The sequence below is a fragment of the Piliocolobus tephrosceles genome, chromosome 12 (genome assembly GCF_002776525.5).
Source record: "Piliocolobus tephrosceles isolate RC106 chromosome 12, ASM277652v3, whole genome shotgun sequence".
In the NCBI taxonomy this organism is placed as follows: domain Eukaryota; kingdom Metazoa; phylum Chordata; class Mammalia; order Primates; family Cercopithecidae; genus Piliocolobus; species Piliocolobus tephrosceles.
Genome location: NC_045445.1, coordinates 98245641 through 98258738, shown reverse-complemented (window position 1 = coordinate 98258738; position 13098 = coordinate 98245641). Strand labels below are relative to the sequence as shown.

Sequence of the window (13098 nt, the reverse complement as noted above, 5' to 3'; positions counted from 1 at the left end):
GGAGATGCGCTCTTATTTTTTGAATTTCCAGCTTTTCTGCCCTGCTTTTTCCCCATCTTTGTGGTTTTATCTGTCTCTGGTCTTTGATGATGGTGACGTACTGATGGGGTTTTGGTATAGGTGACCTTCCTGTTTGATAGTTTTCCTTCTGACTGTCAGGACCCTCAGCTATAGGTCTGTTGGAGATTGCTTGAGGTCCACTCCAGACCCTGTTTGCCTGGGTATCAGCAGCAGAGGTTGCAGAAGATAGAATATTGCTGAACAGCGAGTGCACCTGTCTGATTCTTGCTTTGGAAGCTTCCTCTCAGGGGTGTACTCCACCCTGTGAGGTGTGGGGTGTCAGACTGCCCCTAGTGGGAGATGTCTCCCAGTTAGGCTACTCAGGGGTCAGGGACCCACTTGAGCAGGCAGTCTGCCCCTTCTCAGATCTCAATCTCCGTGTTGGGAGATCCACTGCTCTCTTCAAAGCTGTCAGACAGAGTCGTTCGCGTCTGCACAGGCCTCTGCTGCTTTAGCTGAGCCCCGTTCCCAGAGGCGGAGTCTACAGAGACAGGCGGGTTTCCTTGAGCTGCTGTGAGCTCCACCCAGTTCGAGCTTCCCAGCGGCTTTGTTTACCTACTTAAGCCTCAGTGATGGTGGGCGCCCCTCCCCCAGCCTCGCTGCTGCCTTTCCGTTAGATTGCCGCAGACTGCTGTGTTAGCAAGGAGGGAGGCTCCGTGGGCGTGGGACCCTCCCGGCCACATGTGGGATATATTCTCCTGGTGTGCTGGTGTGCTTACAGCACAGTATTGGGGTGGGAGTTACCCGATTTTCCAGGTGTTGTGTGTCTCGGTTCCCCTGGCTAAGAAAAGGGACTCCCTTCCCCCTTGCGCTTCCCAGGTGAGGCGATGCCTCGCCCTGCTTCAGCTCTCGCTGGTCAGGCTGCAGCAGCTGACCAGCACCAATTGTCCGGCACTCCCGAGTGAGATGACCCCAGTACCTCAGTTGAAAATGCAGAAATCACCGGTCTTCTGTGTCGCTCGTGCTGGGAGATGGAGACTGGAGCTGTTCCTATTCGGCCATCTTGCTCCGCCTGATCGACCTTATACTTTCAGTAAGAATCTATTGAAAATAGATCATAGATATAAATGTCAAACACAACTTTAAAACTTCTACAAGATAACGTAGGATAAAATATAAATAACTGAGTTACATGATGACTTTTCAGAGACAAAACCAAAAGCATTGTCTAAAAAAGAAAAAATAAGTTGGGCTTTGTTAAAATTAAAGCCTGTGTTGTGTGAAAGACTGTTAAGAATATGAAAAGCCACAGACTGAAAAAAATTGCAAACATATTAGATAAGGGGCTTGTATCTAAAATATATAAAGAACTCTGAAAACTCAACAGTAAGAAAATCAAATAAAAATGGGGAAAACATGAACAAACACCTCAAAAAAGAAGGCATGGCCTGGGTGTGGTGGCTCACGCCTGTAATCCCAGCACTTTGGGAGACTGAGGTGGGTGGATCATGAGGTCAGGAGTTCAAGACCAGCCTGGCCAATATGGTGAAACCCCGTCTCTACTAAAAATACAAAAATTAGCCAGGTGTGGTGGCACGCGCCTATAGTCCCAGCTAATTGGGAGGCTGAGGCAGAAGAATTGCTTGAACCCAGGAGGTAGAGGTGGCAGTGAGCCGAGATCATGCCACTGCACTCCAGCCTACGTGATAGAGAGAGACTCCATCTCAAAAAAAAAAAAAACAAAAAAGGGCATATATGTGGCAATAAGCATATGAAAAGATGCTCAACAACATATATCATTAAAACAATGAGGTACCACTGCATACCTATTAGAATAGCTAAAATCCAAAACACTGATATCAAATGATGAAGAGGATGTGGAGAAACAGGAACTCTCATTCATTGCTGGTGGGAATACAGAATGGTATAGCCACTTTGGCAGACAGTCTGGCAGTTTTATAAAATTACAGTCTCATCATACAATCTGGCAATCACACTTCTTGATACTTATTTGTGTTAAACTTATGTTCACACAAAAACCTGCACACAAATGTTTATAGCAGATTTATTCATAATTGCCAAAACTTGGAAGTAACCAAGATATTCTTCAATGGGTAAATGAAAAATAAACTGTGGCACATGTATACAATGAGATATTATTCAGCAATAAAAACAACATGGCTATCAAACCATGAGAAGACATGGAAGAGCCTTGACTGGATATTGCTAAATAGAAGAAGCCAGTTTGAAAAGGCTACATACTATATGGTTCCATTCATATGACATTCAGAAAAAAAGCAAAGCTATAGAGACAGTAAAAAGATTAATGGTTTCCATGGGTTTGCTGGGAGGGAGGCATGGAGCATGGGGCATATTTAGGGCAGTGAAACTTTTCTGCATGATTCCATAATAGATCCATGTTATATATTTGTCAAGACCCATATAACTGTACAACTGAAAGAATGAACCCTAATGTAAACTATGGCCTTCAGTTAATAATGTGTCAATACTGGTTCATCAATTATAACAAATGTGCCACACCAGTGAAATATGTTAATAACAGGAGAAAATTGAAAGATGTGTTGGGGAGAAAAAGGTGTATGGGAATGCTCTGTACTTTTAAGTTTTTATTCTTAAATTGACAAAGTTGCATGCAATATACCATGTACGACATGACTTGAAATATACACTGTGGAAGAACTAAATCAAGCTAATTTAATGTGTATTACTGGCCAGGCATGGTGGCTCACGCCTGTAATCCCAGCACTTTGGGAGGCCAAGGCAGGTGGATCACAAGGTCAGGAGTTCGAGACCAGCCTGGCCCACATGGTGAAACCCCATCTCTACTAAAAAATACAAAAAAATTAGCCGGGCATGGTGGCGCACACCTGTAATCCCAGCTGCTTGGGAGGCTGAGGCAGGAGAATCTCTTGAACCCAGGAGGTGGAGGTTGCAGTGAGCTGAGATCATGCCATTGCACTCCAGCCTGGGTGACACGGTGAGACTCCATCTCAAAAAAATAAAAAATAAATAAAAAAAAAAAACATGTATTACCTCACATAATACTTTTGTGATGAGAATACAAAGTCTCTTAGCATTTTCAAGAACACGATGTATCTCTATTAACTATAGTGAGCATGTTATAGAATAGATCTCCTAAGATTACTGCTATCTAACTGAAATTTTTTATTCTTTGTTCAACACCTCCCCACCCCAGCAGCTGGTAACCACTATTTTATTCTCTGTTTCTGTAAGTTCAACTCCTTTTTTAGATTCCATGTGTAAGTGAGATCATGCAGTATTTGGCTTTCTTACCTGGCTTATTTCACTTAGCATAATGGTCTCCATCCTCCAGGTTCATCTGCATTGTCACAAATGACAAGATTTTTTTTTGTAATGGCTGAATAGTATTCCATTGTGTATATATACCACATTTTCTTTTTTTTTCTTTTATACTTTAAGTAGTGGAGTGCATGTGCACAACGTGGAGGCTTGTTACATAGGTATACACATGCCATGGTGGTTTGCTGCACCCATCAACCTGTCATCTACGTTAGGTATTTCTTCTAATGCTATCCCTCTCCTAGCCCCTCAACCCCCAACAGGCCCCAGCATGTGATGTTCCCCTCCCTGTGTCCATGTGTTCTCATTGTTCAACTCCCATTTACGAATGAGAATATGCAGTGTTTGGTATTCTGTTCTTGTGTTACTTTGCTGAGAATGATGGTTTCCAGCTTCATCCATGTCCCTGCAAAGGACATAAACTCATCCTTTTTTATGGCTGCATAGTATTCCATGGTGTATATGTGCCACATTTTCTTTATCCAGTCTATCATTGATGGGCATTTGGTTTGGTTCCAAGTCTTTGCTATTGCGAACAGTGCAGAAATAAACATATGTGTGCTTGTGTCTTTATAACAGAATGATTTACAATCCTTTGGGTATATACCCAGTAATGGGATGGCTGGATCAAATGGTATTTCTAGTTCTAGATCCTTGAGGAATTGCCACACTATCTTCCACAATGTTTGAACTAATTTATACTCCCACCAACAGTGTAAAAGCGTTCTTATTTCTCCACATCTCTCCAGCATCTGTTGTTGAAAAACGGTTAGAGCATATACCACATTTTCTTTATCTATTCATCTGTTGATGGACACTTAGGTTGATTCCATATTTTGGCTATTGTGAATAACACTGCAATAAATATGGGAGTGCAGATATTTCTTGAACATACTGAGTTCATTTCATTTGGATATATATCCTGTAGTGCATTTGGATCATATGGTCATTCTCTTTTTAATATTTTGAGGAATCACCATACTATTTTCCATAATGACTCTAATAATTTACATTACCACCAACAGTGTGCAATGGTTACTTTTTGTCCACATCCTTGTCAACACTTCATCCTTTGTCTTTTAGAAAAAAAAATTGTAAATTGAAAATTGATTGCTGCATATATTTATGGGGTATAATATGGTATAATTTAAAAGTATAATGTGAAATGATTAAATCAAGCTAATTAGCATCTCTGTTATCACAAATACCACTTTTTGTGGTGAGAACATTAAATTTACTCTCCTAGAAATTTTGAAATGTACAGTACTATGCATAGTGAATATTAACTTTATTAACTATACTTTATTAAATATATTCACCATGCGTGCAATAGATCTCAAACACCTTATTTCTTTTGCCTGTTATTTTGTAGCCTTTGACTATCATCTCTCCAGCATCCCCACCCCTGAGTCTTGGTAACCACCGTTCTACTTTGTATCTATGAGTTCAATTGTTTTAGATTCTAAATACAAGTGTAATCATATGGTGTTTATCTTTCTGTACCTGGCTTATTTCACTTAGCATAATTTTCTCCAATCCCATCCACATTGTTGCAAATGACAATTTCCTTATTTTTAAAGACTGAATAGTATTCCATTGTGTACATATACTACATTTTCTTTATCCATTCATCTGTTGATGGACACTTAGGTTGATTCCATAACTTGGCTATTGTAAATAGCCAATGAACGTGGGAATACAGACATCTTTCACAAACTGATTTCAAATATTTTGGGTAAATACCCAGAAGTGGGATTGCTGGATCATACGGTGTATTAGTATGGTCTACACTGCTATAAAGGACTACCTGAGACTGTGCAATTTATTTTAAAAAATGTTTAATTGACTCACAGTTCCACAGGCTGTACAGGAGGCATGGCTGGGGAGGCCTCCAGAAACTCAATCGTGGCAGAAGGGTGAAGGGGAAGCAAGCACGTTTTCACATGACAGCAAGGGAGAGCTAAGGGGGAAGTGCTACACACTTTTAAACAACCAAATCTCGTGAGAACTCACTATCACAAGAAGAACAAGGGGGAAATCTGCCGCCATAGTCCAATCACCTCCCACCAGGTCCCTCCCCCAACACTGGGGATTACAATTCAACATGAGATGTTGGTGGAAACACAGAGCCAAACCATGTCATATGGTACTTCTTCTACTTTTAGTTTTTCGAAGAACCTCCATACAGTTTTCCATAGTGACTATACTAATTTATATTCCCACCAACCATGTACAAGTATTCTGTTTTCTTCACTCCCTTGCCAACACTCTATCTTTTGTCATTTTGATAATAGCCATCTTGGCACATGTGATATCTTACTATGGTTTTGATTTGCATTTTGCTGATAATAGTGATATTGAGAATTTTTTCATATACCTTTTGGCCATTTTATGTCTTCTTTGGAGAAATGTCTATTCAGGCTCTTTGCCCACTTTTTAATCAGGTCATTTGTTTTCTTGCTGTTGAATTGTATTCCTTGTATATTTTGAATATTATCCTCTTATCAGATATATGGATTGGAGCAGGCCTATATCCTGGCAGTGTGGGGGCTGACACAGCTCTGGGCTGGTCTAAAACATGGAACAGGTTTGGAGCCTATGTATTCAGGGGCTGGCCTGGAGGATGGGTCTATTGGTGCTGGCCTGATGACTAGGGTTGTGGGTGCTGTCCTGTGCTAGGGACATTAAGGTCAGCTGGGTGCTAGGTGAAGTTTGAGGTCAAGAGTCCTGGGGTTGGCTTGGCCCTGGATGTCCTGGAGACTGGGTCTGAGGGGTGCTTGCCCGGCACTGGTGTGGGCCCAAAGCCTGGTGCTGGCTTGGCACTGAGGGTGGTCCAGAGCCTGGAGCCACTGAGGTTGGCCTGGCAGTAGGGAAAACCAGAGATTCAGTCTACCATACTGGCCTGGAGTCTGGAGTTGTAGTGTCCAGCCTGGTGCTGGGGCAAGTCTAGAAACTTAGTCCATGGCTATTTGCCTGGGGCCTCGGGCTGTGGGGTCTGCCTGTTGCAGGGCTTTACTGTGGCAGATCTAGTGTTGGCATCCAAAGTTAAGTCTGATGCTCACTTTTCTCTCTTTCACCCAAGCAAAGGATATCTCTTTCCACACTCTGATGCCTGTGGTTGGGAAAGGGGTGACTCAGGTAATGTAAAACTGTCCTTTCTACCATCTTCAATGTGTATTTTCTTATTTGTGTGTTACCTCTAGGTGTTGTGATATCTCACCTGGTTTTCTTAGCAATTGTGAAGGTATTTTTGAGCATGGGTAGTTGGTTGAATTGATGTTTCTGTTAGGAGCATGATCACTAAAGAGTCCTATTCTGGCATCTTTCTTCACTCCTCCTTCGACTCTCTGTACTTTTGCTCAGTTTTTTTCTAAACCTAAAACTTCTCTAAAAATAAATCTATTAAACAAACAAACAAACAAGTCTCTTTGCATGGGACAAGCTCTGAGGCATGTCAAATAAAGATGAATCATGTCAGTGGTGTTTCCAAGGAATTGTTAAATAGTGATGGGTCAAATACTGACAATTTTCTGGGAATGGGACTTGTTTTGAGACCTCCAAGCTAGTCTATCCCCTCCAGTGTTTTGAGACCTCCAAGCTAGTCTATCCCCTCTGATTTTCACAACAACTGGAGTTGTCAGGCTATCAGTTCTCAAGGCTACTGTAGAGCTAAGGACAGGGGGATTGGAATAGAACAAGTTAAAATGCCATAAAGCTGACTGTTCTTATAGAGGTTCAGCCATTTTTCTTGAACAAATGCTCATTGTATTGTTGCAAGCCTTTGATTAATTCTAGTGTTCATAAAATGTTGGTTTTGATAATTTTTGTCAGGTCTCTCATTGTTTTTGTTGAGGAGCAGATTTTTGGTGTTTCTTGCTCCACCATTCCTGAAGCATTCTTCTATTAGCCCCACTGCAACTTGCCCTGAAGATTCATATCTCCATGTCTTCTGTATTCATTCATTTAACAGACATAACTGGATTTCCCCAGATAACAGGCTATTTTTTATCCTATGAAGTTTTAAACAGCCTTAGAAACTAGAGTGTTTAGCTACTTATATGCATATAGGCATACATACAGTCCCACTTTCCACATACACAGATTGAATACTATCTATCACATGTGCACTTTCATTTGAAAATAGAGTTCATTGCTAGTGTTAATGTGAAGGGAGTAGATGGTCTCCCTACAGTGGACTTTTCCCAATAAAATGGTTTTTAAAAAATCTCTTTCTCATCTTTGTGGATTCAAGTGGTTGTCTCTTAGCAAACAGAAAACTAACCTTGAGCCTACTGCTTTTACCTGGCTTGGAAGGGTCAATGGAAAAATGTCAGAAAGCAAGATGGGGGGGGGGGAAGTTGGGGTCAGAGAGGCAGGAGCAAACAGATTTCCAGACACCAGCAATGAATTAAATACTTGAATAGTATCTGTTAGGTGGAAGAATCAATCTCAAGAGCGAGTGTGGGAATGGGCTACCAAGTACAGAGAGACTCAGTAAGTACTTTTCATTGAGATGACAAAAGGTCAGCTGATATCTGCCAAGATTATTTTCCAGCACTACCTACTCACTGTACCTTACTGGAGTCATGCCATGTTTTGCTGCTGCTTCTGGAGCCTCAGCTGTTAAATCTGATAGAACTTCACAATGCTAAGGCTTGGGAGGTAGGTGAGATGGGAGATAAGCATCAGATTGAGCCTGCTTTCTCCTTTATCCCTTTTTTATTCAGATATTGACCAACCCAACTGAAGATACTATTGTCTTTGAATCTGTGGCAAAACCATTAGATGGCATGGGACTGCCAAGCATCTCTAGATGTCTAGGATGACCTGTTATAGAGAATCTTTTATGGAAAAATTTGTTGAGTTTCCCACATTTGGATCATAGAGTGTGTAACCAAATATTGCAAGTGAGAACTTTGTCTTGGCCTCTGTCTCTCTTGCTACTGACAGCTTAAGTAACTTACTCTAGGATTCCCAGGGTTCATATGACTCTCTGCTTTTTGTTTTCAGGAATGGATATTGTGTAGTCAAAAACTTCGGGGCTGAGACCATGGGGAAAGCAGACAGAACCATGAAGGGAGATAAACCACTTGTGTTGAGCAATTCATTTATTGTCTCTTGTTTCTGTACAAGTAGGCCTAAGTAATTATTGGCATAATTGATTTTTTTGGTTATAGCATATTTTATTGTATATTACTAAAATGATATACACTTTATATCAAGCTGGATATGGCTGAAAGTAATATGTGAAACATAACCATCAGGAGAGACAAAACCATCAGTGCTATTACTATGTGTTCATTGTTCCCTAGGTCTGTCCCGTATATTTCTTAGTAGCAGTAGGACTTGTCAAGACAGCATTACAATAAATGGGGAATTATTTTACTTAGAAGATGGCTTTCCCAGCCATGGTCATGTATCAGCCTTGGGGGGAATATGATCCCATATCTACAAAATAATTTTTAAATATTATCTGGGTGTGGTATTGCATGCCTGTAGTCACAGATATTCAGGAAGCTGAGGTGAGGAGATTGCTTGAGCCCAGAAGTTTGAGGCCGAAGTGAGCTATGATCACACCACTACAATCCAGTGTGAGTGACAGAGCAAGACCCTGTCATAAAAAAGAAGAAGGAAGAAGAAAGAAGAAGAAATGAAGGAGGAGGAGGCTCTGACTTTGAGAAGAGTTCAGCGTAACAAGGTAGAAGAAATGTTTTATTTTTGTTACTTTATCTCATCCTTCCACTTGATAGACACACATGCATTGTATCTGTCAACAGCTGGGCAGTGCTGAGAAGAAGGACTCTGCTTCCTATGGACATTCTCTAGACCTGTACATTTAACATCAGTTCACCAATTTTCCTATCCCACAGGAATGCAGAACCCTTGCATCATATGCCACATCTCCCTGCCTTTCTCCATTCACCACAGGTCTTACATTCTCCAATAACATAAGGATTTTTTTTTTCACTTTCTAGAGTATATACACACTGCGGTCTTCTCATCTTTTATATCCCCTCGTAAACTAGGAGTGAGCGAGTTACTAGGAAGGATCCCTGTGTATGAATTTCCTACTTCTTACTATTTTGTTTTATCCTGGTGGTCCAAAACCAAAAATTATACCCTCTCTTATCATCCCCATAAGAATGATAATAGGCAGCATGTATCAAATGCTTATTAATCAAGTAATGTTTTAAATAATTTACAAGTATTATATTGCTTATTCCCTGCAGCCACTTTTTAAAGTGGCTCTTATTATTACCTCTGTTTTGCAGATGTAAAACTGAAGCCCAGAGGTCACATAGCTGGCACAAGTTCATCTAGCTGATAAGGGATGGAACCAGAATTTGAGTTCCAGTGGTCTGACTTCAGAGTCCCTGCTCTTAGCCTTGATACGATTATGCCTCCCATAGCTGGACACAGAGTTGTTTTACAATTGTTATCTGTTGTAAAATTGTTCCCTAAAGTGTACACTGTCTCTGACTCTATGGAATGACTGCATGCAACGATGAGATATAATCTGTATTAGTTGTCTATTGCTGCCTAATGAATTACCCCAAGACCTAGTGGCTTAAAACAATGTTTACTATCTTAGTTTCTACAGATCAAGAATCTGGGCACAGCTGAGCAAGGTGCCTCTGGCTTTGGGTTCCTAACAAGGGTGCATTAAAATATAAATTCGTTTCAAAATAATAAAAGTAATGCATATGCCTAGTTAAATATCCCAATAGTACTAAAAATATAAAATCCTACTGTCCAGAGGCAGTCTCTGTTACCAATTTATTGTGTATCCTTCCAGAACTCTTGTATAAACTTACAGATATGTAGGTGAACTGTTTTTTAAATCTCTGTAATTATTAGTTTATTAGTATCATTTAGGGCTCAGATGTTCATTATCCCTACTGAAATTACACAAACAAAGGTAAATGAGAAGAATCCAAGTCAAAATTAATAACAAAATAGCACTCCATCACAAAAGCATGTAAAATTACAAGAATGCTATTTTAACATACTGGCACTTTAAGAAAATGATAATATCAAAATAAACAAAATTTCCAAATTGTTCCCTAAACTGCTAAGCAGATAAATATGACTAATGAATGAGTTTGGGTTTTGTAAAGAAAAATTATTTAAATAAATCACATAATTCATACTGAGTTGCAAAGGTTGTATCTTCTTTCCTCCTATCTGATTTATAAAGGGGCAAGCCGTAATATAGGAAAATGTAACCTATTTTAACCACAGCATCTTCATTTTAAAAGCTGATCCAATTAATTAAACATACTTTTAATGGAGAGTTTTGAGTTTCCTGAGCAGTTCATATTTAGATAAATGGGAAAAGACATCTACAGTCAGCATTTTCATAGTCTTTACAAATATCAACTAAAAATGTAATAGGGCAGTCTTATATTTTAAGCTCATGCCTTTTGGGGATACGGTCTCAAGTCTTCTTTAATGTCAGAACTGCAAAATATAATTGCTGTTATCTGGTAATGGGAGTTAAAGAACATAGAGTCCTCATGTAAAGATTAGAATGCACTTTTCTATTTAGTGCTTCAAAGGATGGACTTTCAAAATGTTTGATCTTAATAATCCCATGCTGTGAGTAGACTGATTCCTCTTCAGTTTGTAAATATAAGTGGGCTATGTGAAATTTATCAACTGATTAAGGTTTTTGAGCTTCAGTTATAGATGAAAACTATCTCAATTTAACTTTATTTACCCCCTTCATGATATGCAGGGTGTGTAGACAAAAGCATTTTATCAGCTATCTATATGACAGGATCAACACTGTAATAATTCACGTGATCCAAAATGGGCAAAAGCAAAAGACTAGTTTCCCTTCAAGAAGAAAAATTTCAGACCTATGAAAAGGACTACAATACTAATTTTAAAAATTGTATTAGAAGCATTCATAATGTCAACAAAATTGCTACAGCTTTTTTTTTTTTTTTTTTTGCAATTAGAGTGGTATTCAGTTAACAGGACAACTATTTCATATAAACTGTACCAGAGACAACTGAAATGAAAAAACTACCATCCCCATATATAACTAATTTGCGCTGTGCACCAACAAGAACCTACTTTAAATTCCCATGCCAATTTACAACCCCCATATCATACCAGGCAGTTTGTGGCCATCTAAAGACATGTTCGGTAGTGGGATAACTACACACACACACACACACACACACACACACACACACACACACACACACAAGGACACTGTAAGGTTTAAAAACAAATCATGTACAGCTTATATTTTAATTTTTTCCTTTAAAAGGAGTGAGTTGTGGACAGGGGACTTACATGTTTTATAGACAATAAAAAACTGCTAGAACCAACTTATTCATTATTACCTTTTTAATTTTCATATTCCTCTTTTTTATCCTCTTCCTTCTTTTTCTTGCTTTTTTCAGCCTTGATGACTCCCTTTTTTGCAGCATCAGGCTTTCTTTTACCTCCAAATGCAGCAATATCCTTTTCATATTTTTCCTTCAGCTTCACAGCCTTCTTTTCTTAAGGGTGCTTGTCATGTTCAGCAGTGCAATTCCACATCTCTCCCAGTTTTTTTGCAACATCACTAACTGATAGGCCAGGATATTCTTTGATTTTGGGGCAATCCTCAGAAGAGAACATGAAAAAGGCCAAAGGAGGCCTCTTGGGTGCATTGGGATCTTTGAACTTCATTTTGGTCTCTGCTTTGGAGGGATATAGATTTTCAGTTCTCTTTCATAATGGGCCATGTCCACCCTTGCTAAGTCTTCAAATTTTCGTTTCTTTTGAGCAGACATGGTCTTCCACCTCTCTAAGCACTTCTTAGGAAACTCTGAGAAGTTGATTGAAGCATCTGGGTGCTGCTTCTTGTGCTCCTCCCGGGAAGTTTACACAAAGATTTCATATGATGTGATGACATTTTCCCTTTCAGCTTCTTAGGATCTCCTTTGATACGTTACTTTTCCTCAACAAGGCAGAATCACCCAGTGCCTGTTTGGCTCTCACCTGCCCTGGAGCAGTCTCTATGGCGCTCAATGTACTGCAGTGGCTGTGAGAGTGGGAGCCAGATGCAGCCTCCTCACTCTCTCCACTCTGTAATCTGAACTTTTTCTTAAAACCAATGGAATCACTCATGTTGCTTTGCACAGTCTCTTCTTAACTTGTTCATTAACAACATGTTCAATACATATAGGCCCACCTCATTCCATAGCTGTTCTATTGATTGCTTTTTCCTGAGGCCTAAACAAAGAAGATAGCTAGAGTTGGAACTCACTTTCCTCATTTATACAATGAGAAAAATAACAAATCTTAAGTTTGTTAATAACAATGTTATGAAGATTAAACCAATGCATGTAAGGTATTTAGAATGGTGTCTCACATATAGTAAGCATGAAAAAAGTATTGACATTTCTTGTTAGTTTTTTTAACCTTCCAATCCAAGGAATGAGACTAACTCACATTTAAAAATAATGAGTCAAATCCAGATATTGTAATAGTGATAATAGCAGCAGCTAACACTTATATGGCACAATATATGCCATGAGTTGTTATAAAATCTTTGTGTGTGCAAACATACCTCATTTTATAGCACTTTACTTTATTGCATGTCACAGATACTGTGTTTTTTACATATTGAACGTTTGTGGGAACTCTGTATCAAGCAAATATATTGGTGTCATTTTTCCAGTAGCATGTGCTTACTTCATGTCTCTGTCACTATTTGGTGATTCTTGGAATATTTCAAAGATTTTCATTATTATG

At 39.4% G+C, this 13098-nt stretch overlaps 1 pseudogene; it reads right to left on the bottom strand.

The window, feature by feature from the left end:
* Window positions 1-11703: 11703 nt before the first annotated feature.
* LOC111531419 lies at window positions 11704-12471 on the bottom strand (annotated as a pseudogene).
* Between the last annotated feature and the right edge of the window lie 627 nt (window positions 12472-13098).